Source organism: Bos taurus, chromosome 26 (assembly GCF_002263795.3).
Source record: "Bos taurus isolate L1 Dominette 01449 registration number 42190680 breed Hereford chromosome 26, ARS-UCD2.0, whole genome shotgun sequence".
NCBI classification, from domain to species: Eukaryota; Metazoa; Chordata; class Mammalia; order Artiodactyla; family Bovidae; genus Bos; species Bos taurus.
The window spans coordinates 5,134,550-5,156,972 of record NC_037353.1 but is presented as its reverse complement, the minus strand read 5'-3'; the positions used below and the strand labels follow the sequence as shown (position 1 = coordinate 5,156,972).

Genomic DNA, 22,423 nt, shown 5'->3' with positions numbered 1-22,423 from the left:
CCAGGGTATCTACCCAACCCAGGGCTTGAATCCAAGTCTCCTGTGTTGCAGGTGGATTTTTTACCACCTGAGCCACCAGGAACACCCCACAATTTTTCTTTCACTCTCTACTTAGTAAAATCTTCAGACTTGAGATGCTGTTTAAAAGACCCTGTTTAAAATTTAAATATCCTTCAACTCAGCATTTGAGTGATATATTCACATGATATATATATATATATATATATATATACATATAATATTATACTGAAACAGCTTAAGTGTTTTAAATTAAATCAAGACATTATAAAAATCTCCAAGAATGATCTATAGAAAGTTTTCCCTGAAAACAAATATATTCAGACACAACTTTGGAGAGGTAAACTGAGCTCATAGAATGACTAGTAGTATCTCTGGCTTATTATCTTTAATTATTATAATTCTTAATTTTGACTGATTCTAAGATTCACCTTCCTATGTATATGATAGTGGACTCATGATTGCTTAGATTGTGGTCTGTATTTTAATTGAATAATTTTATAGCATTTAGAAAGAGAATAGTTATGTTAAAATAGTAAAAACTTCACCATCAACTATAAATATATTCTAGCACTGATAATTAACTGATTTGAAATTTTAACAAATTATATCATTTAATACCTAAATAATTGAACTTATCATTTATTATTAAATTACTTTCATTAAATTTGATGTGCTCTTTGCACTTAGAAACTTCTCTTTTCAATACCCTTCTTAAAAACTACTTAAATATCCAATTGGAATTTAAATTTGTTATACTCTCCCTTTAACAAAAAAGTAAGATATAGACTACATGAAAGAAAATTCACTACACAATTATTAACAGCAATGTCAAAGTCAATTTGTGGACATTTTTATTCTCATCTCTTATTATATTTAAGTACACCATTTTCTCAGAAGTTTTTGAAAATATTTAGCTAGTTTCCAGAGCCTCTTAATGAAAGTGAAAGAGGAGAATGAAAAAGTTGGTTTAAAACTCAACATTCAGAAAACTAAAATCATGGCAGCCGGTCCCGTCACTTCGTGGCCAATAGGTGGGGAAACAGTGGCAGACTTATTTTTTGGGGCTCCAAAATCACTGCAGATGGTGACTGAAGCCATGAAATTAAAATACACTTACTCTTTGGAAGAAAAGTTATGCTGACCTAGACAGCATATTAAAAAGCAGAGACATTACTTTGCCAACAAAGGTCCATCTAGTCAAGGCTATGGTTTTTCCAGTAGTCAGGTATGGATGTGAGAGTTGGACTATAAAGAAAGCTGAACACAGGAGAACTGATGCCTTTGAACTATGGTGTTGGAGAAGACTCTTGAGAGTCCCTTGGACTGCAAGGAGATCCAACCAGTCCATCCTAAAGGAGATCAGTCCTGAATATTCATTGGAAGGACTGATATTGAAGCTGAAACTCCGATACTTTGGACACCTGATGCGAAGAGCTGACTCATTGGAAAAGAGCCTGATACTGGGAAAGATTGAAAACAGGAGGAGAAGGGGATGACAGAGGATGAGATGGTTGGATGGCATCACCAACTCAATGGACATGAGTTTGAGTAAACTCCAGGAGTTGGTGATGGACAGGGAGGCCTGGCATGCTGCAGTCCATGGGTTGCAAAGAGCTGGACACGACTGAGCGACTGAACTGAACTGAACTGAGCCAGCTTCTTGTCTGTTAACTATATGTTAACTAATAGAGAAAGGACAAACAAGTCTAAGATGCTCACAATACTCTCATATAGACACATATATACTCAATGTCTTTCCTTAAGAAACTAAGCTACCGTTTCTGTTTTTCTTTAATTACTTGTGCTCTTTTCAAACGTCAGAAATATCAAATTGTTTGAAAAAGTGTCATATGTTTTGAAATATTCTCCTCCTTGTGAATATTTTAAAATATATTGAAAAGGTGGGTGGCATGGGCCAAGTCAATTACTCTGAACTTTTTATGTGATCACAGAAACAAATAATATTTAAAACTCTACAACCCACTAATAACCACTGTTACTAGTTTGAGGTATTTTCTATTAGAATTATCTATATATCTAGCATCTATCTATCTGTATATTTTCACAGTGATATTTCACCACTTTGCATATATCTAAAGTTTGTTGATTATTTTTACCCCGCGTTATAACCACTGTTCTAAACCAATGCATCTGCTTTTCAAAAACACAATTTGCAATGATATGCAACTTCCACTAATGTTATAGTTATACTGTATAGTTGTACGTCGAAGTTGCTTATATTATTTTGCGTGTTAAGTCACTTCAGTCATGTCTGACTATGTGCAACCCTATGGACTATAGCCTCCCAGGCTTTTCTGTCCATGGGATTCTCCAGGCAAGAATATTGTAGTGGGTTGCCATGCTTTTCTCCAGGGGATCTTCCTGACCCAGGCATCAAACCCACATCTTTTACATCTCCTGCACGGACAAGCAGGTTTGTGACAAATCTCTAATTTATCATACATCTACTTCCCAGTCTTAAACACACACACATACAGATACACACACACATACTTCAAAAATGCTACACTTTTTTTTTAAATTTTATTTTTAAACTTTACATAATTGTATTAGTTTTGCCAAATATCAAAATGAATCCATCAAGGTGAAAAGACAGCCTTCAGAATGGGAGAAAATAATAGCAAATGAAGCAACTGACAAACAACTAATCTCAAAAATATACAAGCAACTCCTACAGCTCAACTCCAGAAAAATAAGTGACCCAATCAAAAAATGGGCCAAAGAACTAAATAGACATTTCTCCAAAGAAGACATACAGATGGCTAACAAACACATGAAAAGATGCTCAACATCACTCATTATCAGAGAAATGCAAATCAAAACCACTATGAGGTACCATTTCACACCAGTCAGAATGGCTGCGATCCAAAAATGCTACACTTTTTTTTTTTTTCACTCACTGATGACTATTTGTTTCTTTCTTTTTTTTTTTTTGCATTGATTGATTTTATTTTTAAACTTTACATAATTGTATTAGTTAATTTGAGAATTGAGAACAACAGTATATTTTTTTCATTTCCTTTAAGAATTATTTTGAAAAAAATTATTTTATATTCCTACATTCAGTTGCACATATATTTAAAATATTAAATTACATTTTTATTGATTTGTATTCTATTTTTTGTTTTAATACACATATCTAAATACTTATATCATGATTTACTTATTTTTAAAATCTTTACTTTTATTGACCAGTCAACTGACATATGTCCTTGAATTTTTTTCAGTGAGAAAATGTGAATACTTGTATATATGAGAATGTTAATGGCTGAATGGAAAGTATTGACTGAGTATTATGTTCTCCATTTCACTAACTTTCTCTGTTCATAAACTTGACTCCATTGTTATCCAGTTTTGTTTCTGTGGATCAGAAATCTGAGCTCTACCTAGTGTTTGGTTCCTTTATGGTTTTTCTTTATTGGTCTTACCGAAATTTGCTTGTATCTTGAAATTAAATAGTAAATCAGAAATTTTCTGAGTACAGGCATATCTCATTTTATGGCACTTTGCCTCACTGTACTTCACAAACACTGCATCTTTTACAAATTGGAACTTTGAAGTAAACCCGTGTCAAACAAGTCTATCAGAACCATTTTTCCAAAATCATTTGTTCACTTTTTGTCTCTGTATCATATTTTGGTAATCCTTACAGTATCTCAGACATTTTCACTATCACTATGCTTGTTACAGTGTTCTGCAATCAATAGTCTTTACTGTTACTACTGCAGCTGTTTTGGAGCCCCAGGAACTGTGCCCATACAGTAAATGGTGCAACTTAATTAATAAATGGTGTATGTGTTCTGACTGCCCCACAACCAGTTTGTTCCCTGACCTTTCTCACTCATCTTGGGCTTCCTAATTCTGTGATACACAACACTGTTGAACTTAAGCCAATTAATAACCCTACAACGGATCTAAGTGTTTAAGTAGAAGGAAGAATGGAAATCTCTCACTTCAGAACAAAAGATAGAAATGATTACACTTAGTGAAGGTGGAAAGCCAAGATAGGTTGGAAGCAAGGTTTCTTTGGCCAAACAGCTAGCCATGTCATGAATGCAAAGGAAAAGTTCTTCAAGGAAATTCAAAATGTTAATTTTGTGAACATATGAATGATTAGAAAGCAAAACATTCTTATTGCTAATATGAAGAATGTTTTTGGTCTGGATAGACGATTAAACCAGCCATAACAAATTAAGAGTTGCTTCTTATGGATAAGCAAAGAAATTGGTTTCTTAATATGGAATCCACCCCTGGTGAAGATGGTATGAAAATTGTTGAAATGACAACAAAGGATTTAGAACATTCCATAAATTAGTCAAAAAGCATAGATTGGGAGGATTGGCTCCGATTCTGAAAGAAATTCTGCCATGGTTAAAATACTCTCAAACCCCATTACTTGTGACAGAGAAATGGTTCATGAAGTTAGTTTTATTATTCCAGTTCTACTTTCTACTCTAACAGTAGCTTTATTTCACCATTAATCTCATGATTTATATATTTCATTTCTTATTTTATTTGAAATTCAAAGCTTTAAAATAGACAACATGTTTCTTTTAATATCTGTCTTAATAACATTTTTTTTCCTTTTATCTTGAATATAAAATATTCTTCTTCAATGTTCCAGAATATTTCTTGGGATTCACATGTATCTCAACCAGTGTTTTGATTGCTTGGTGCCTTTATGACTGTGAAGTTCCCATATTTCTGTGGTGGGAAGCTGAATTTCTATTTTTACCTGTCTGTGGGGTTTTTCACTCTTTATTTCAAAACAGCAGCAGTCTTATCATTGTTGTTGCACAAATCTGACTTAGATTCCTTGTTTCCAGTGTTGGTGCCACTTTTAATCTCTTTTTATGTCTTTACAAATATTTCAATATGGTCATGGGTAAAGATAAATCTAGTACCTAAAGCTACCTGACATTTCAATCCAGACCTTCCTAGTACAGGTTTATGAGCAGGAAAATAACAAGATAAAAGAGGTGTTAAATAAAACTATGTTTTCACTTATGAATAAGATTAACACTCTGAGAGAAAGCCTCTTTTCTAACTTCTCCAAATAGAAACATAATTGTTCTTTCCTCATTATGGTCCTGGCTATAGCTTTAACCTTCAGCAGTCTATTGCTCAGAAGTCTTACTTTCCTAGTTCATTGTACGTCATAGAGAAGTGAAGTGCAGAGGAAAGCATGCTGCCATCACAGCTGGAAAGACCAAAGTCTGTGTGCTCCAAAATGTAGTATGAATACTAACTCAGCCTTCTAAGAGTATAATAGTAACATTAATTTACATTAAATTGTATCAATTAATTTCACATCAATTTAAATTTACTACCATTTCTTGGCTTAAAAAGTAACTTTTGCAGTCCTTTGCAGTGACTATTTCAGGTTAATACTAAATATTAGTTTTTAAATGCCTTAGTTATGCATAATTTTCTTTCTGATAGTAGTAAAATAAATTAAACAGAAGGATCATTATTATTCCTTTCACTGTTAGTGCCTGACTTTGTGTCTGACACATTGCAGATACTCAAATACCATTTACCCAATGAGAAAACTGTGGCTATTGAATGAATTCTGTGAAAATAATTATAGCAAAATAAATCTGATAGGAACATCCAAAGAAAGAGACAAATTTTAGAAAAACAATGACTGGTGATAAATTTTATTGGGGGTTGAGCCTGCCAAAGAAAAATGAATTTTTAATTCAGAATTAGAAAAAAAAAATAAGATTTAAAAAATAAATGGAATTCAGTGTTTTTATATTAATTTCAGATATTGATTAGACCTTTATTCTATATAAGGATATAAAAATAATTATTGCATTTTCCAGCATTTTTGAGCTTCCCTGGTAACTCAGAGGTTAAAGCGTCTGCCTGCAATGCGGGAGACCAGGGTTCGATCACCAGGTTCAGAAGATCCCCTGGAGAAGGAAATGTACTCCACGCCAGTGCTTTTGCCTGGAAAATCCCATGGATGGAGGAGCCTGGTAGGCTACAGTCCATGGGGTCACAAAGAGTCGGACATGACAGAGCGACTTCATTTCACGTTCACTTTCACTATAAAAGTGAACTACACACTGTATCCTTTCAGTTCAGTTCAGTTCAGTTCAGTCTCTCAGTCGTGTTCGACTCTTTGCGACTCCATGAATTGCAGCACGCCAGGCCTCCCTGTCCATAACCAACTCCCGAGTTCACTCAAACTCACGTCCATCAAGTCAGTGATGCCATACAGCCATCTCATATCTGTCGTCCCCTTCTCCTGCCCCCAATCCCTCCCAGCATCAGAGTCTTTCCCAGTGAGTCAACTCTTCGCATGAGGTGGAGTTTCAGCTTTAGCATCATTCCATCCAAAGAACACCCAGGACTGATCTCCTTCAGAATGAACTGGTTGGATCTCCTTGCAGCCCAAGGGACTCTCAAGAGTCTTCTCCAACACCACAGTTCAAAAGCATCAATTCTTCAGCACTCAGCTTTCTTCACAGTCCAACTCTCAGATCCATACATGGCTACTGGAAAAACCATAACCTTGACTAGACAGAACTTTGTTGGCAAAGTAATATCTCAGCTTTTCAATATGCTATCTAGGTTGGTCATAACTTTCCTTCCTGTATCATTTACAGTTGCTGCTGCTACTGCTGGTGCCAAGTTGCTTCAGTTGTGTCCAACTCTGTGTGACCCCATAGACGGCAGCCCACCAGGCTTCCCGTCCCTGGGATTCTCCAGGCAAGAACACTGGAGTGGGTTGCCATTTCCTTCTCCAATGCATGAAAGGGAAAAGTGAAAGTGAAGTTGCTCAGTCATGTCCGACTCAGCAACCCCATGGACTGTGGCCTACCAGGCTCCTCCGTCCATGGGATTTTCTAGGCAAAAGTACTGGAGTGGGGTGCCATTGCCTTCTCTGACCCTTTACAGTTGGCATATTAATTTACTATTATATGATGGGGTTTCCCCAGTGGCTCAGTTGGACAGAATCTGTCTACAATGCGGGAGTCACAGTAGATGTGGATTTGATCCCTGGATTGGGAAGATCCCCTAAAGGAGGGCATAGCAACCCACTTCAGTATTCTTGTCTGGAGAATCCCATGGACAGAGGAGCCTGGCATGCTACAGTCCATAGGGTCACAAAGAGTCCGACATGACGGAGGCAATTTAGCATGGCATATAATAGTTACTATTAACAGTAACTGGCTTCTCTGGTGGCTTAGATGGTAAAGAATTCACCTGCAATGCAGGAGATCCAGATTCAATCCCTGGGTTGGGAAGATACCCTGGAAAAGGGAAAGGCCACCTTCCCCTTCCACACTACTATTCTTGCCTGGAGAATTGATAAGGCTAAACTTATCCTATTGGATGTTGGTTTGCAAAACAAAATACCATATACTTTTGATCTGTTTCTTGTTATTAAAAATTGGGTGAAGAAAAAGAAGCATCTCTTGTTGCCAAAAATACCCACTGTCTCAACCGAAGGTCATTCTGTATTACTTAACCCATAATGAGAGAAACTTCTAAAGATTCTGCAGGTCTCTTCTTGACAAATAGAACAATAAAAAGAAATTTGGACAAAAAATGGAAATGTGCATCAGGATACACTAATATTAATACAAACCAAATGCCTTATGATTATACAGTGGAAGTGAGAAATAGATTTAAAGGACTAGATCTGATAGATAGAGTGCCTGATGAACTATGGACTGAGGTTCGTGACATTGTACAGGAGACAGGGATCAAGATCATCCCCATGCAAAAGAAATGAAAAAAGTAAAATGGCTGTCTGGGGAGGCCTTACAAATAGCTGTGAAAAGAAGAGAAGCGAAAATCAAAGGAGAAAAGGAAAGATATAAGCATCTGAATGCAGAGTTCCAAAGAATAGCAAGAAGAGATAGGAAAGCCTTCCTTAGGGGTCAATGCAAAGAAATAGAGAACAACAGAGTGGGAAAGACTAGAGATCTCTTCAAGAAAATTAGAGACCAAGGGAATATTTCATGCAAAGATGGGCTCAATAAAGGACAGAAATGGTATGGCCCTAAGAGAAGCAGAAGATATTAAGAAGAGATGGCAAGAATACACAGAAGAACTGTACAAAAAAGATATTCACAACCAAATAATCACGATGGTGTGATTACTCACCTAGAGCCAGACATCCTGGAATGTGAAGTCAAGTGGGCCTTAGAAAGCATCACTATGAACAAAGCTAGTAGAGGTGATGGAATTCCATTTGAGCTATTTCAAATCCTGGAAGATGATGCTGTGAAAGAGTTGCACTCAATATGCCAGGAAATTTGGAAAACTCAGCAGTGGCCACAGGACTGGAAAAGGTCAGTTTTCATTCCAATCCCAAAGAAAGGCAATGCCAAAGAGTGCTTAAACTACCGCACAACTGCACTCATCTCACACGCTAGTAAAGTCATGCTCCAAATTCTCCAAGCCAGGCTTCAGCAATACGTGAACCGTGAACTTCCAGATGTTCAAGCTGGTTTTAGAAAAGGCAGAGGAACCAGAGAACAAATTGCCAACATCCACTGGATCATCAAAAAAGCAAGAGGGTTCCAGAAAACATCTATTTCTGCTTTGTTGACTATGCCAAAGCCTTTGACTGTGTGGATCACAATAAACTGTGGAAAATTCTGAAAGAGATGGGAATACCAGACCACCTGACCTGCCTCTTGAGAAACCTATATGCAGGTCAGGAAGCAACAGTTAGAACTGGACATGGAACAACAGACTGGTTCCAAATAGGAAAAGGGGTATGTCAAGGCTGTATTTTGCCACCCTTCTTATTTAACTTCTATGCAGAGTACATCATGAGAAACGCTGGGCTGGAAGAAGCACAATCTGGAATGAAGATTGCTGGGAGAAATATCAGTAACCTCAGATATGCAGATGACACCACCCTTATGGCATAAAGTGAAGAGGCACTAAAAAGCGTTTTGATGAAAGTGAAAGAGGAGAGTGAAAAAGTTGGCTTAAAGCTCAATATTCAGAAAACGAAGATCATGCCATCTGGTCCCATCACTTCATGGGAAATAGATGGGGAAACAGTGTTAGACTTTATTTTTTTGGGCTCCAAAATCACTGCAGATGGTGATTGCAGCCATGAAATTAAAAGACGCTTACTCCTTGGAAGGAAAGTTATGACAAACCTAGATAGCAAATTAAAAATAAGAGACATTACTTTGCCAACAAAGGTCCATCTAGTCAAGGCTATGGTTTTTCCTGTGGTTCATGTATGGATGTGAGAGTTGGACTGTGAAGAAAGCTGAGCACCAAAGAATGGATGGTTTTGAACTGTGGTGTTGGAGAAGACTCTTGAGATTCCCTTGGACTGCAAGGAGATCCAACCAGTGCATTCTGAAGGAGATCAGCCCTGGGATTTCTTTGGAAGGAATGATGCTAAAGCTGAAACTCCAGTACTTTGGCCACCTCACTGAAGAAGAGTTGACTCATTGGAAAAGACTCTGATGCTGGGAGGGATTGGGGGCAGGAGGAGAAGGGGATGACAGAGGATCAGATGGCTGGATGCCATCACCGACTCGATGGACGTGAGTTTGAGTGAACTCCGAGAGTTAGTGATAGCCAGGGAGGCCTGGTGTGCTGCGATTCATGGGGTCGCAAAGAGTCGGACACAACTGAGCGCTGAACTGAGCTGAACTGAAGGTTTCAATGCTTTATAAAGTTTCATTTTTTGATAGATAGTCTTGGTGGGCTTATGTCTGCCTCACTAAATAGTACGTGACACTTGGCAACACACGCATAGCAACAGCCTTGATCATGGTTTCCCGTGCATTCTTTCCCAACTCATACAGGTACTGCCTGAGTCACAAATAAAATGGGAGCTTCCCCACAAACTAAACCATTAGTGACATTTAAACCCACAGCATAGGAAGGACTCTGGAAGAATTTAGCTCTTTTTGTGGAAGCACGAAGTGAGACATTTAGTTTTAATGCTTGAAAAAGTATGACCCGGCCTGTTTTCAGACATCTATTTTGTCCTTGCAGTAAAGACTACTACTTTAAACCACAACAGGGGAGCTGTTGATAACTTTGGATGCGGATTCCTGCAGGGCACTGATAGATACTTCATAAATCTTTTCCAAATGGTATTCTTGATATTTGCCCACACAGTCTCTGGAAGCATTCACAAAACTTTGCAATTTTTCTTCAGAAGTTCAACATAATAGTTTTTTCTCTCCCATTCCTGCTTTAGTAGCAAGTATGTCTTCTACATAGAATGTACTTATTTTCCACTACTGACATTCAAAGTGTGGATACCATTACACTTGCACAAGATGTATTTGATTAAAAAAAAAAGAAAACAGTTGCAGTTGTTGGGTCTGATCTCAGAAAACAAATATAATCATGATATGTGTGAGAATAGTTTTAGGTAATCTTCATTCTGAAAATAAAAAAAACTCAGGACTTTTATATTATATATATAAAATAAAGATTTATGCAAAAAATAATAACAACACTCTTCTAATCCTGTTTGGCAATTTATCCGCCTTCCTGACCTGTATTTCTTTCTCTATATTTTAAAAAAGAGAGGTGGCCAATGTCTCAATGGATATAGCAATCTCATATTACTTCTTTGTAACTTTACTAAGACAACTCTTTGTATAGCATTTGGACCTACATTGCACTGGCCGACTCTCATGAAATAGGGCATTCTTAGGTGTTCTTTTGATTCTTATTGTTGAAAACTATGATTGTACTTTCCTGATAAAATATTTCCAAATATCAAAACTTGAATGACTGAGCAGCTCACTCTCAGAATCCTTTGACGCTGTTTAGTCACTAAGTTGTGTCTGACTTTGTGACCCCATGGATCGTAGCCCACCAGACTCCTCTATTTATGGCATGTCCCAGGTAAGAATGCTGGAGGAGGTTACCATTTCCTTCTCCAAGGGATCTTCCAGACCCAGGGATCAAATCTGTCTCCTGCTTGGCAGGCAGATTCATTCATTCATTCACTGAGCCACCTAAGAAGCCCTTCAGAATTCTATTGCTATTTATACCCAAAAATACCAGTCAAAAGTAAAGTATTCAAACTAGAAATGAAGTGTATGACATTAACTACTACACAAATTAACCAAATATATATGTTACTTTTCTACTGAATTCAATCAACTAATGAACCAGTACAGCAACAAGAAGGCTTGTAGCTAAATATGGGGGAAAAGTGGAGTTTCAATTAGAAAAGCATTTGAACTCTCCAACAATGATCTAATAGAGAACAAGGAAATAAATAATTAAGTACTTTTTTTAAGAAATGGAGAATCAAATGGTCAGCTGTTTATTTATAAAATATTTGAACTGGTTATCCTAATCAATTAATTCACAGGTACTTACTGAAAGGAAAATTAAAAAGAAAAAAAAAAGAAATGGGAAGTAGAATAATGCTCATTGTTATTCCACTTGTCCCTGATTCTATATATTTAATTTTCAGAACACCACTTCTATACAACTCTGGGGACGTTCCCAGTGGTCTAGAGGCTAAGACTCTGTGTCGCCAGGGCAGGGGGCCTGGGTTCAATCCCTGGCTGGCAACTAGGTCCCGCATGCCTCAACTAACACCTGGCATGGCCAGATAGATAAACATTCGGCTACCACAGGTGGTACAGTGGTAAAGAATCCTTTTGCCAATGCAGGAGATATGGATTCCTGGGTTAGGAAGATCCCCTGGAGTAGGAAATGACAATCCACTCCAGTTTTCTTGTCTGGAAAATTCCATGGACAGAGGAGCTTGGAGCCTGGTGGGTTACAGTCCATGGGGTTGCAAAGAGTCAGACGTGGCTGAGCATTTCCACTTGCAACTATTATAAAATCTGTCAAAAACCTTGAGAAGCAAGTGGTACAGTTTGAATAAAAATCTGACTCTAACTCCTTGCCTTTGGAGTTCTTTGATTTTATATCATTATGTGGATGAGTAAGGCCACTTGTCCTCACTTACTTGTCTGACTGTCCCTTCCACCACTATTTTTCTTGTTCCCTGAACTCTAGAACATCTGGCTTTATTCTTCTGATTTTTTTTTTACATTTTTTATTGACAAAATTTAGTACATAATAATTGGAGAAGGCAGTGGCACCCCACTCCAGTACTCTTGCCTGGAAAATCCCAGGGATGGAGGAGCTTGGTAGGCTGCAGTCCATGGGGTCGCTAAGAGTCAGACATGACTGAGTGACTTCACTTTCACTTTTCCCTTTCATGAATTGGAGAAGGAAATGGCAACCCACTCCAGTGTTCTTGCCTGGAGAATCCCAGGGACGGGGGAGCCTGGTGGGCTGCCATCTATGGGGTCGCACAGAGTCGGACACGACTGAAGTGACTTAGCAGAATATATAATAATAAGAGTACTTTTCGGTAGTGTGATTCTAAGGAGAAGAATGGAATGTTTTTTAGGGAGAAGATAAGATTTTACTTAATTGGGGTTCAAAATGAGTGTTCTTTATCATCAAATAGATTGCAAATGTTTATCTGTTAAAAAAAAAATCTTTTCTTATGAGCCTAACAAAAACAAACATCAGTCCAGATTTGATCTGTGGGTCATGGTTTGCAACGCATGGCTTTCTTCCTGAAGTCTATATTCTGAAGCTTGGAAGGCAAAGGTTTTTCAAGATTTGGCTACAGACTACTGTCTTTCCCTCCTGTTTCCCAGTATTTCCATTATATACTGCTCTAGCCAAACTAAAATGCTTATCATTCACTGTAAACCACCTATATCTCCCCAGATCTAGCCCTTTATCCATGCTGTTTCCAACATGAGCTCTCAATATCAAAATAGTTCAAGGTTCTGCTCAAATGTCACCTCCTATTTTAAGTTTATTCCTGAATCTCCAGCTGGAATTGACCCTTTATTCCTTTGAAAACCCACAGGATGGGTGTTCCTATTTCAGATCACTTGTACATGTTTTATGACTCAGATTCTAGAGCATTAGCGCTGTGGTTCATTCATTTGGTGTTTCTCTCAGCATATAGCATGAACAGATGTTCAACATATAATTGTAGAATTCAAGATTGAACACAGAGGGAGAATTACTCATGTTAGAAGCTTCCTGCTGTTTTTTCCATTCTGAGTTGCATCTCCTTCCCTTGTTTCACTTCCAATCCACTTGTGACTAGTTCCCTGTATTAAATTCCTTTAATTCAACCACAACATGAGCTCTGTTTCTCACTTTCTCATGAAAGTGAAAGTGAAGTCACTCAATCGTGTCCGACTCTTTGCGACGCCATGGACCGTAGCCTACCAGGCTCCTCCGTCCATGGGATTTTCCAGGCATTGCCATTTCCTTCTCCAGGGGATCTTCCCAACCCAGGGATCGAACCCAGGTGTCCCACATTGTAGACAGACGCTTTACTGTCTGAGCCACCAGGGAAGTCCAATAATTAACATAAGTGCATAAAATAAATAATCTATCTATATGTGTGTGTGTATATATATATACACACCATGTGAATTGGGCTACTCTGGTGTTTCAGTCAGTAAAGAATCTACCTGCAATGCAGGAGATCTAGGTTTTATCACTGAGTCAGAAAGGTCCCTGGAGAAGGAACTAGCAATCCACTCCAGTATTCTTGCCTGGGAAATCTCCTGAATAGAGGAATCTGGTGGGCTACAGTCCATGGGACTGCAAAGAGTTGGACATATCTTAGGGACTAAACCACTACCAAAATGTGAGAATTAATGCCAAAGATCCATCAAAATACAAGAAAGGAGAATACCGAAACTAAAATGTTCCTGAAGCAGTAAGTTAGATAGAGGTTTTCCATAGTGTTTCTCTTGTAAAAATGTGCCAAACTTTTCTGTTTTCAGCTTTTTTATATTCGCAGTTTCTTTAGCCTTCCATTTCATTACTCAGGTCTCAACTCAAATGACCTTCTTACAGGAAGCCTTCCTTTGACTACTCTAGCCAACAAACCCCTTCATTCAATTGCAATCATAGTACTCACTGTATGCTGTGTTCAGCATGTATGTATCAGTGCCTGAAATTATCTTATTTATGGAAATTTTAATTTTCTGTCTCTCTACACTAAAATGTATGTTCCTGGAAAATATATGATCCCAATGTCTATATTCTTAGTTCCCAAAACACTGTTGTAAAAATCTCCCCTTCAATCTTTGTTTATTTCTCTCTCTCTCATTCTGATGACAGATAGATAGAATGTACTTATATATAATCAACTAACTGAATCTTTTTGGTGATAAAAAATAAGACAAGACTTTCCTTGTTAAGGAGCCTAAAATGCACTTGCAAGAAAAGATCAGTTACTATATGTCTCAACTAATAATTAAAAGCAGTGCATACTTTGTGGAGCTTTCCACTAAACTGTTTGCAGAAAGGAGAGGTTGGGTGATATCTATAAACCTGAGGAATTAATATTACCTCTTGTTTTTTGCAGACTATTACTGACTCTGTGGATCACAATAAACTATGGAAAATTCTAAAAGAGATGGGAATACCAGGACCACCTGACCTGCCTCTAGAGAAACCTGTATGCAGGTCAGGAAGCAACAGTTAGAACTGGACATGTAACAACAGACTGTTTCCAAATAAGAAAAGGAGTACGTTAAAGCTGTATATTGCTGCCCTGCTTATTTAACTTATATGCAGAGTACATCTCGCAAAATGCCAGGATGGATGAAGCAAAAGCTGGAATCAAGATTGCCGGGAGAAATATCAATAACCTCAGATATGCAGATGATACCACCCTTATAGCAGAAAGCAAATAAGAACTAAAGAGCCTCTTGATGAAAGTGAAAGAGGAGAGTGAAACATTGGCTTAAAGCTCAACATTCAGAAAACTAAGATCATGGCATCTTGTCCCATCATTTCCTGGCAAATAGATGAGGAAAATGGAAACAGTGACATACTTTATTTTCTTGGGCTCCAAAATCACTGAAAATGGTGACTGCATCCATGGAATTAAAAGAGAGTTGCTCCTTGGAAGAAAAGTTATGACAAACCTAGACAGCATATTAAAATGTAGAGACATTATTTTGCCAACAAAGATCCATCTAGTCAAATCTATGGTTTTTCCAATAGTCACGTATGGATGTGAGTTGGACTATAAAGAAAGCTGATCCAGGTTCCATGCACGATACTGGATGCTTGGGGCTGGTGCACTGGGACGACCCAGAGGGCGGGTATGGGGAGGGAGGAGGGAGGAGGGTTCAGGATGGGGGACACAGGTATACCTGTGGCAGATTCATTCTGATGTTTGGCAAAACTAATACAATATTGTAAAGTTTAAAAATAAAATTTAAAAAAAAGAAAACCAAAAAAAAAAAAAAGAAAGCTGAGTGCCAAAGAATGGATGCTTTTGAACTATGGTGTTGGAGAAGACTCTTGAGAGTCCCTTGGACAGCAAGAGGATCCAACAAATCCATCCTAAAGGAAATCAGTCCTGAATATTCATTGGAAAGATTGATGCTGAAGTGGAAACTCCAATAAAACGGCCAGCTGATGCAAAAAGTGACTCATTTGAAAAGACTCTGATGCTGGGAAAGATTGAAGGCAGGAGGAGAAGGGGATGACAGAGGATGAGATGGTTGGATGGCATCACTGGCTTGATGGACATGAGTTTGAGCAGGCTCCAAGAGTTGGTGATGGACAGGGAAGCCTGGCGTGCTTCAGTCCATGGGGTTGCAAGGAGTTGGACATGACTGAGTGACTGAACTGAACTTAAAGAAGATAGAACTTGTGGAAAATGATTCTTTCTTTTGCTTATTTTTCAGAAATATAGAACTACTCTTAATTGGAGAAAGTAAGTTAAATGAGGAGTTAAAATAAAATACCTGTTACTATTAAAACATGTATGAAATTTTTTGATATATAGTTTGCTGAAAATAATATAGATTTATTTCCTAAAATAATAAATTTGTAGATTTATATTATAGGGGTTTATAGACATATACTCTCAGTACATTCCAGTAAATCAATGGAATTAGAATATGATGTCATACAAATATATTTAGCCACTGATTTCAAATAACCTACAGTGTAAACATTTATTTTTAAGTAACATACTTGTGAAATTGACATTACATGGAAGGCATTCACTTTTGCTCCTTTTATATGTACAGACAATCAGTTAAAAGGTGTTGAAGAACAAACAGCTTCTGTTAATATATGCATTGTTCTGTGCATGAGACCTGGCCCAGAACTGAATTACCAGATGACATCTGTTCAGTATTAAAAGAGCCTAGGTATAAAAAGAATCTCAGATATTTCACATGTAAAAGATATTTGGTAAATTGGTAAATTCACAACCTCTCAGTGATTCTTTTCCTTTTTGGGGGGACACCCTCCTGTGGTGTAATTTTTACCCAATATTCCAGAGCCATCTCTGCCAGAGATGAAAAACTAGAGATGGGGTTGCTTAGATACAGTAAACCCTGCGTAGCCAAGGGGAATTTGAAGGTCAAAGTGTGAATTAGATTGATATCTTGTTCTTGTTTGAAAATGGAATTTATTTTTTTTCTGACAAAGTAGGAATACATGGACAGAAAAGAAAATATGGACTGTATTTTTCTATGGAATTAAATTCACCAAAAAATAATAGATATCAGGAAAATACATAGTGAATATCATTGTAGTAACAATCCACTTAGAATTGAGAGGCTATGAGTCAAAACCTTCACTCTTTATTCTGCCAAAATAAGTCGAGTGATAGTTTCAACTGAGGAAAAATCCCACACTAATATTAAATATAAATAACTGCTAAAGGGCAAACAGAATGACATCCTAACACTGGCTTAGGGGCAAAGCTAGAAATGCAAGGGAGCTAAACACTGAGTTGACTACATAAAAACAACCTTGGTATAAAAATGTCTCCTTAAATCTAGTTTTGAAACACCTGTTTATGTACTTAATTTTTTCTAACAGAATAAAAAATCTGATAATAAGAAATAAATATAATACAATAATAATGAATCTGAATAAATTCTCATATGGAAAATATTTTTCAATGACTCTGACAGCCATACTTCTTCAAAATCTTGTCTAGAAAATACCGTTATGAAGCACGAATTATAACTATAACTCACAATACAAAATCTTGATATAAAACTAAAACTTTTTAAAATTTTCTATTTAGCATTTGTGTTTTGTTTTGTTTTTAAATTTCGACTTGAAATAAGAAATGTGGGAAGCCTAACAGGAACAAATTAAAATGGCACTTTTTCTTTTGCCATGCATTCTGTAAAACTTTCTTATTCACTCTCAATCTTCCAGAAAGTATGTATCATAGAAAAGATTCTGGAAAGAATTATACAACTCCAGCATTTGAGGAGACAGTGATCTAAAATTACTTTAAAAGTAATCTTCACCATAATGGAATGCTGCAGGAGGGCTGAAAGTTTCACTTTTAGAAAATAACAAATTGCATGGCATTTAATAGGCCTTGACTAAACAGGCTACAGCCTTGGAAAGAAAATCACTTTCAGCACTGGCCTTCTTGCTAATGTATTGAATTCTTCTATAATACTTGACCCTGCCAGAGGTTGCCTAAGGTTTAGCTGGAGCTGTGTCCTGAGGGCCTGGAATGAGTTCAGAATCATAATGTACCTTGTTTTTGGTGGCAGCATAAGGAAATGAGAAGAAATATCATGAATGGTACAGGAGAGTCAAATAAAACTAAGGATATAGTGAATGTAAGCAATTTGAACTAGGCTAGATCAGAAGAATAGTAGTCAAAGTCAGATGAGATAGAGACAGAGAGGAGATGAGAAGGGACATAGTAAAAAGAAAGCAGAGTAGAAAAAAGTAGAAAGTTGCATAGTAGAAAGCTGCATAGCAGAAAGCAGCAATGTGGAGTAATCCCTGAGTAAATTTCAGGAATATTTAATTATAATTCTTATAACTTTCCATTACTGGGGTGGGCTATTTAAATAAGCCAAAGTGAACTGGACAAGGACATTGGTGAAGATGTTTCTTCTTTGGGTGTTTCTTGAACCCTAGAGAAATCTGTAGGAAATAGACTCAATTTAGTCCTGGAAACTCACTCTGTATGTTGTATTCTTGAAATCCCTGGAATACAGGGCAATGAACATAACCCACACACATACAAAAAGCCTCAGCCATTCCAAAGAGAAAACAAGAAAATAGAAATGATGATTACTTTGATATAAAATATGACTTCAATCTAGATTAAAATAAAACAAAATCTTTCCTAAAAATGGATTAAGATAGATTTTTAATGATAGTATCAGGAACATGGCAGGTCATTTCATGCACTAGAAGCAAGGAAAATCATAGGAAAGAAAGAAATTATGAACGTGAATTCATTTGAAGAATCATTACTATGTAGTGACAGTAATGATATTTATACGTAACATAAAATCACAATATGCTTTTAAACAAATACTGATGATTATCAGATTATCATATATCATATTAAGCTTTGTTAAAATTAATTATAGTTCTGTGATTATTATGCTTTAGATACATCTCTCTTCCTAGGAGAGACAGTTGCTGTTTAGTTGCTAAGTGATGTCCAACTCTTTTTGTGACCCCATAGACTATAGCCCGCCAGGCTTCTCTCTCCATGGGATTTCCCAGGCAAAAATATTAGAGTGGGTCACCATTTCCTTCTCCAGGGGATCTTCCCGATTCAGGAATCAAACCCACATCTCCTACATTGACAGGTAGATTCTTTACCACTGAGCCACCAGGGAAGCCTGGGAGAGACAGTACAAAGCATATTAATCTTTTACTATTTAATTTTTATGCAGTGAAGGGTTATGAAAATAAAGTCAATACACTCATTAATTTGGGAGTTTTTTAAATTTAATATAATCTTTTGGATATTCAAATATATCACCATAGCACTGGCGAGATTTGTCTCTCTATCCTTAATGTTTAGAAGAATTATTTTGATTTTTTTATCTTAGAAAATTCATAGGAACTTCTGAAACATTCTTAACAATTTTTTTTAATGGGCATCTTTGTGTTGATTATCATGTTCTTGTCTTTTTAAATGATCTCAGATTTTATTGTTTGCAGTGATTTCTACTATTGGTTTTGACAGATAACTCTTAATAATATTTAAATTGCTACTTTACTTATGAGCATTCTTTTTACGTAAATGTTGACTGTTATTATAGTCGTAAGCTTTTAGAGACAAACAGCTACAAAATATTTGTGAACAATTTATAAAAATGAAATTTTACAAGGGAATAAGATCATTATATGTAGATTATAAAATCTATGAGATCTTACTTATATTAGGATAACCATTAGCTATCATAAAAGTAAAGAGATTTTTAATTACATAACATTTTAAACATCTGAATAAAAAGTATATCATTAATACAATCAGTGAATAATTTATAGATCATGGAACTATATTGCTATCTATCAAAATAAAGCCTGATACATAAAATAATATGAATATAATCTTAATAATAATACTATTTCTTCAAATAGATAAGAAAAAGAAAAGATTCGAATGGAAAAATTATCAAAATTAGGAACACACAAATCACAGGTGAGTTAATCATATGACCTACAACATTTGAAAATTTCAGATTCATTAGATTTTGGGATATAATGAATGAAAATATTTTTAAAATTGCTTTAGATCTGCACCTGAGGATCTTTAAATATTTCCATCAAGTATTTTTTAAAATGAAAAAGCAAAGTACCTAAAAATGTGTATATAGTATTTCTATTCTGAATAAACACATACATACACATAATAAACTTTCTATTAAATGAAAGAAAGTGAATTATATAAGGGTATTGAGAACTGAATGTTACAGTACATATCAGTCAGTGTTGGGCGAAGACAAGAAACAAGGAGGAAAGAAAGCAAAGAGTGAAAATAAGCACAATGAAAGATTTCCACAAATTAAATAGCAGGTGTGGGTATGTGAGAAATCATCTAACTTTATATGCATAAATAAATTTAAAATTAGCTATCGCTGTGTGGTATGATGTGAAGAAATTTTCATTTCCTTCCTTGTAACTGAATAAGTTACATTATACTACGTATAATTAATAATAACAAATAACACAATATTGAAATAGTTTCCAACCAGAAGAAGGATAAATTACTTCATGTTTCTTCTAATTTAAGCTAATTTCTCAAATAAATCAGTTATTTACCCACTGTCTTCTTCATGGATCTTAAGAACCCATATGCCAATGATGGTAAAGCATGTCACCCCCTTCTCATTACCCTGCCCTTTATCTAGCATCGTTAGGTGGACAGAGGGGGAGTTGAAAATGTGTTTCTTCTCTTATGGATAAGATAGGATGATAAGTACTTTGCATAGTCTGGGTCTTAGAAACAGACTGAGACCTTTCACATTGTTTATTGTTGTATTTAGCATGGTATTCAACTGATCAGAATGTTAAGAGCTAGAGAACAGTTTCTCCATTTATCCTGTCAGGATGATAGGTGTTGAGAATAAACCCCACTCAACTGAAGTATAAGCCAGGGAGTCCACTAACTTACATTTTTCAATGCTATCAAGCTAGTGAAAATCAAAGAAGGTGGATGTGACATGGGAAAGTAGTGTCATTGATATTTTTTTTCTTTTTTCTTTTCTATCAATCTAATGAATATCCTTTATTGGTTAAGTTATGTTCATTGCTATAAAAGATGAATATCCAAATTCCTGTGGTCCAGAAAAGCAAGTTTCTTACTCAGAGAAAGTGTAAGTTCTCATTCACTGACTCAGGCACATGGAGGCTCTCTCATTTTCTATTCGTGGTTTCCCAGATTATGCTAGGAAGTGAGTGGAATATTTTACAGGAGATTGTACACAAGAGAGAGAATTTAGTTCCTAACACTGAGTTTCTGATTCGCTCACTGAATAAACATTTTGTTGGAATCCAGCATACTAATTACTGACCTGGATGTTAGGCTACAAGAAAAATCGTTTACATATGTCCCAGCTGCTCATCACTCAGTTTTATTGATGAAAGAGTTAGGAACCCACTGATCTTGTCTTGTGGTCAAGGAACTCTTAACTGATTAAACTACTCTTTGATCAATAGGATTTTCCAAAAACTAGCAGGGGTTTCCGTGGTGGCGCAGACAGTAAAGAATCCTCCTTCAGTGAAGCAGATCTGTGTTCAGTCCCTGGGTTGGGAAGATCCCCTGGAGAAGGGAAAAGCTACCCACTCCAGTCTTCTTGCCTGGAGACTTCCCTGGACAGAGGAGCCTGGCAGGCATGGGGTCCCAAAGAGTTGGACACAACTAAGCAACTTTTGCTTTCACTTTCAGCAGGGGAAGAACATTTATACTTATTTTTAAAGGAGTATTTCCCTACTTGCTTTGGATGCAATAAACACTTTTTCTACTCTCAAGATCCTTAGAACATATCCTGCACTAAATTTGAGTACCTTTCAGTAATTTTTCTTGTTCTAGCAAGTGTAGCTGCATTCCCTCAATACCATAATGATGAAAAGGTGAGCAACTTTTGGAGTATATGTAAGAAGCATTCAATTAGTTCACCTTATTGTTACACAACATATGTTAAGCTTTCAGTGACGGTGAACAAATGAAGATAAATGAGAAATTGAAAGAAAACAATTCAATATGTGTTCTTAAGAAACAGTATTATTAAAGAGCATGTGTTTTCTAATGAACAAAAGCAACCAATCTTTTTTCTCAAATTGATAGTTAGTGAAGTGTATCAAAACAACTTTGTAAAGAACAATGAATACAGTTTAATGAATCTGAGTGAAGAGGGAATAACATACTTTATTCTAGCAATGACATTCTAAGCACTGAAAGTTGTTTAAAAAAGATGAAAAGAATTGCATATGTACCTGATCATGATGGTTGTTAAATTGCTTTTTTTATATATGTCAAGCTTTACAGAATTGTCTCCAACAGAATAACTTTGGTGAAAGCCATATGAGATGCCTTATGAAATATTATTCTTCATTTGGTATTCAAGTATAATCTCATGTGCAATTCCAGCAAAAGAAAGGAATCCAATTGAAAGTTCCATTTGTTACAATTTGATGATTATGATTAAAGAACCATAAAAATTTTCTCTTTGACATTTCATGTTTCCTTCACCAAAGCAGACAACTGCAATTTATATAATTTTTTTTCCTCTTAACTATGGGGTTACCTATCATTTATTTTTTCCTTAGGAATAAGAAACCTGCAATCAACCATTTCTGGAGAACCACTTAATCTTATCAACAGGACCCAGCAATATATTAAAAGTTCAATATGTTCTATAAAGATTTTTAAATTTTATATATATATATATATATACACACACACAAAATTTGGGAATGATCATTATTATGATCATGAATGTAATTCTAAAATACTTACCTAAATTGAATTATTGTACATTTTGTATTAAAAGTATTCATTCTGTCTTTGAATTCTTTTAACACATTGTATTGTGAGATTATA

General features: G+C 36.1%; 1 protein-coding gene and 1 long non-coding RNA gene across 2 annotated transcripts in view; one reads left to right on the top strand and one right to left on the bottom strand.

The window, feature by feature from the left end:
- Nucleotides 1–22,423, bottom strand: part of PCDH15 (protocadherin related 15) — a 1,060,244-nt gene that overhangs the window by 412,325 nt on the left and 625,496 nt on the right. The gene's annotated exons all lie outside the window — the stretch shown is intronic.
- Nucleotides 18,590–22,237, top strand: LOC132343997 (uncharacterized). Its single transcript, XR_009493060.1, has 3 exons — nucleotides 18,590–18,680; nucleotides 19,462–19,522; nucleotides 22,150–22,237. It is a non-coding gene; the product is annotated as an uncharacterized lncRNA (long non-coding RNA).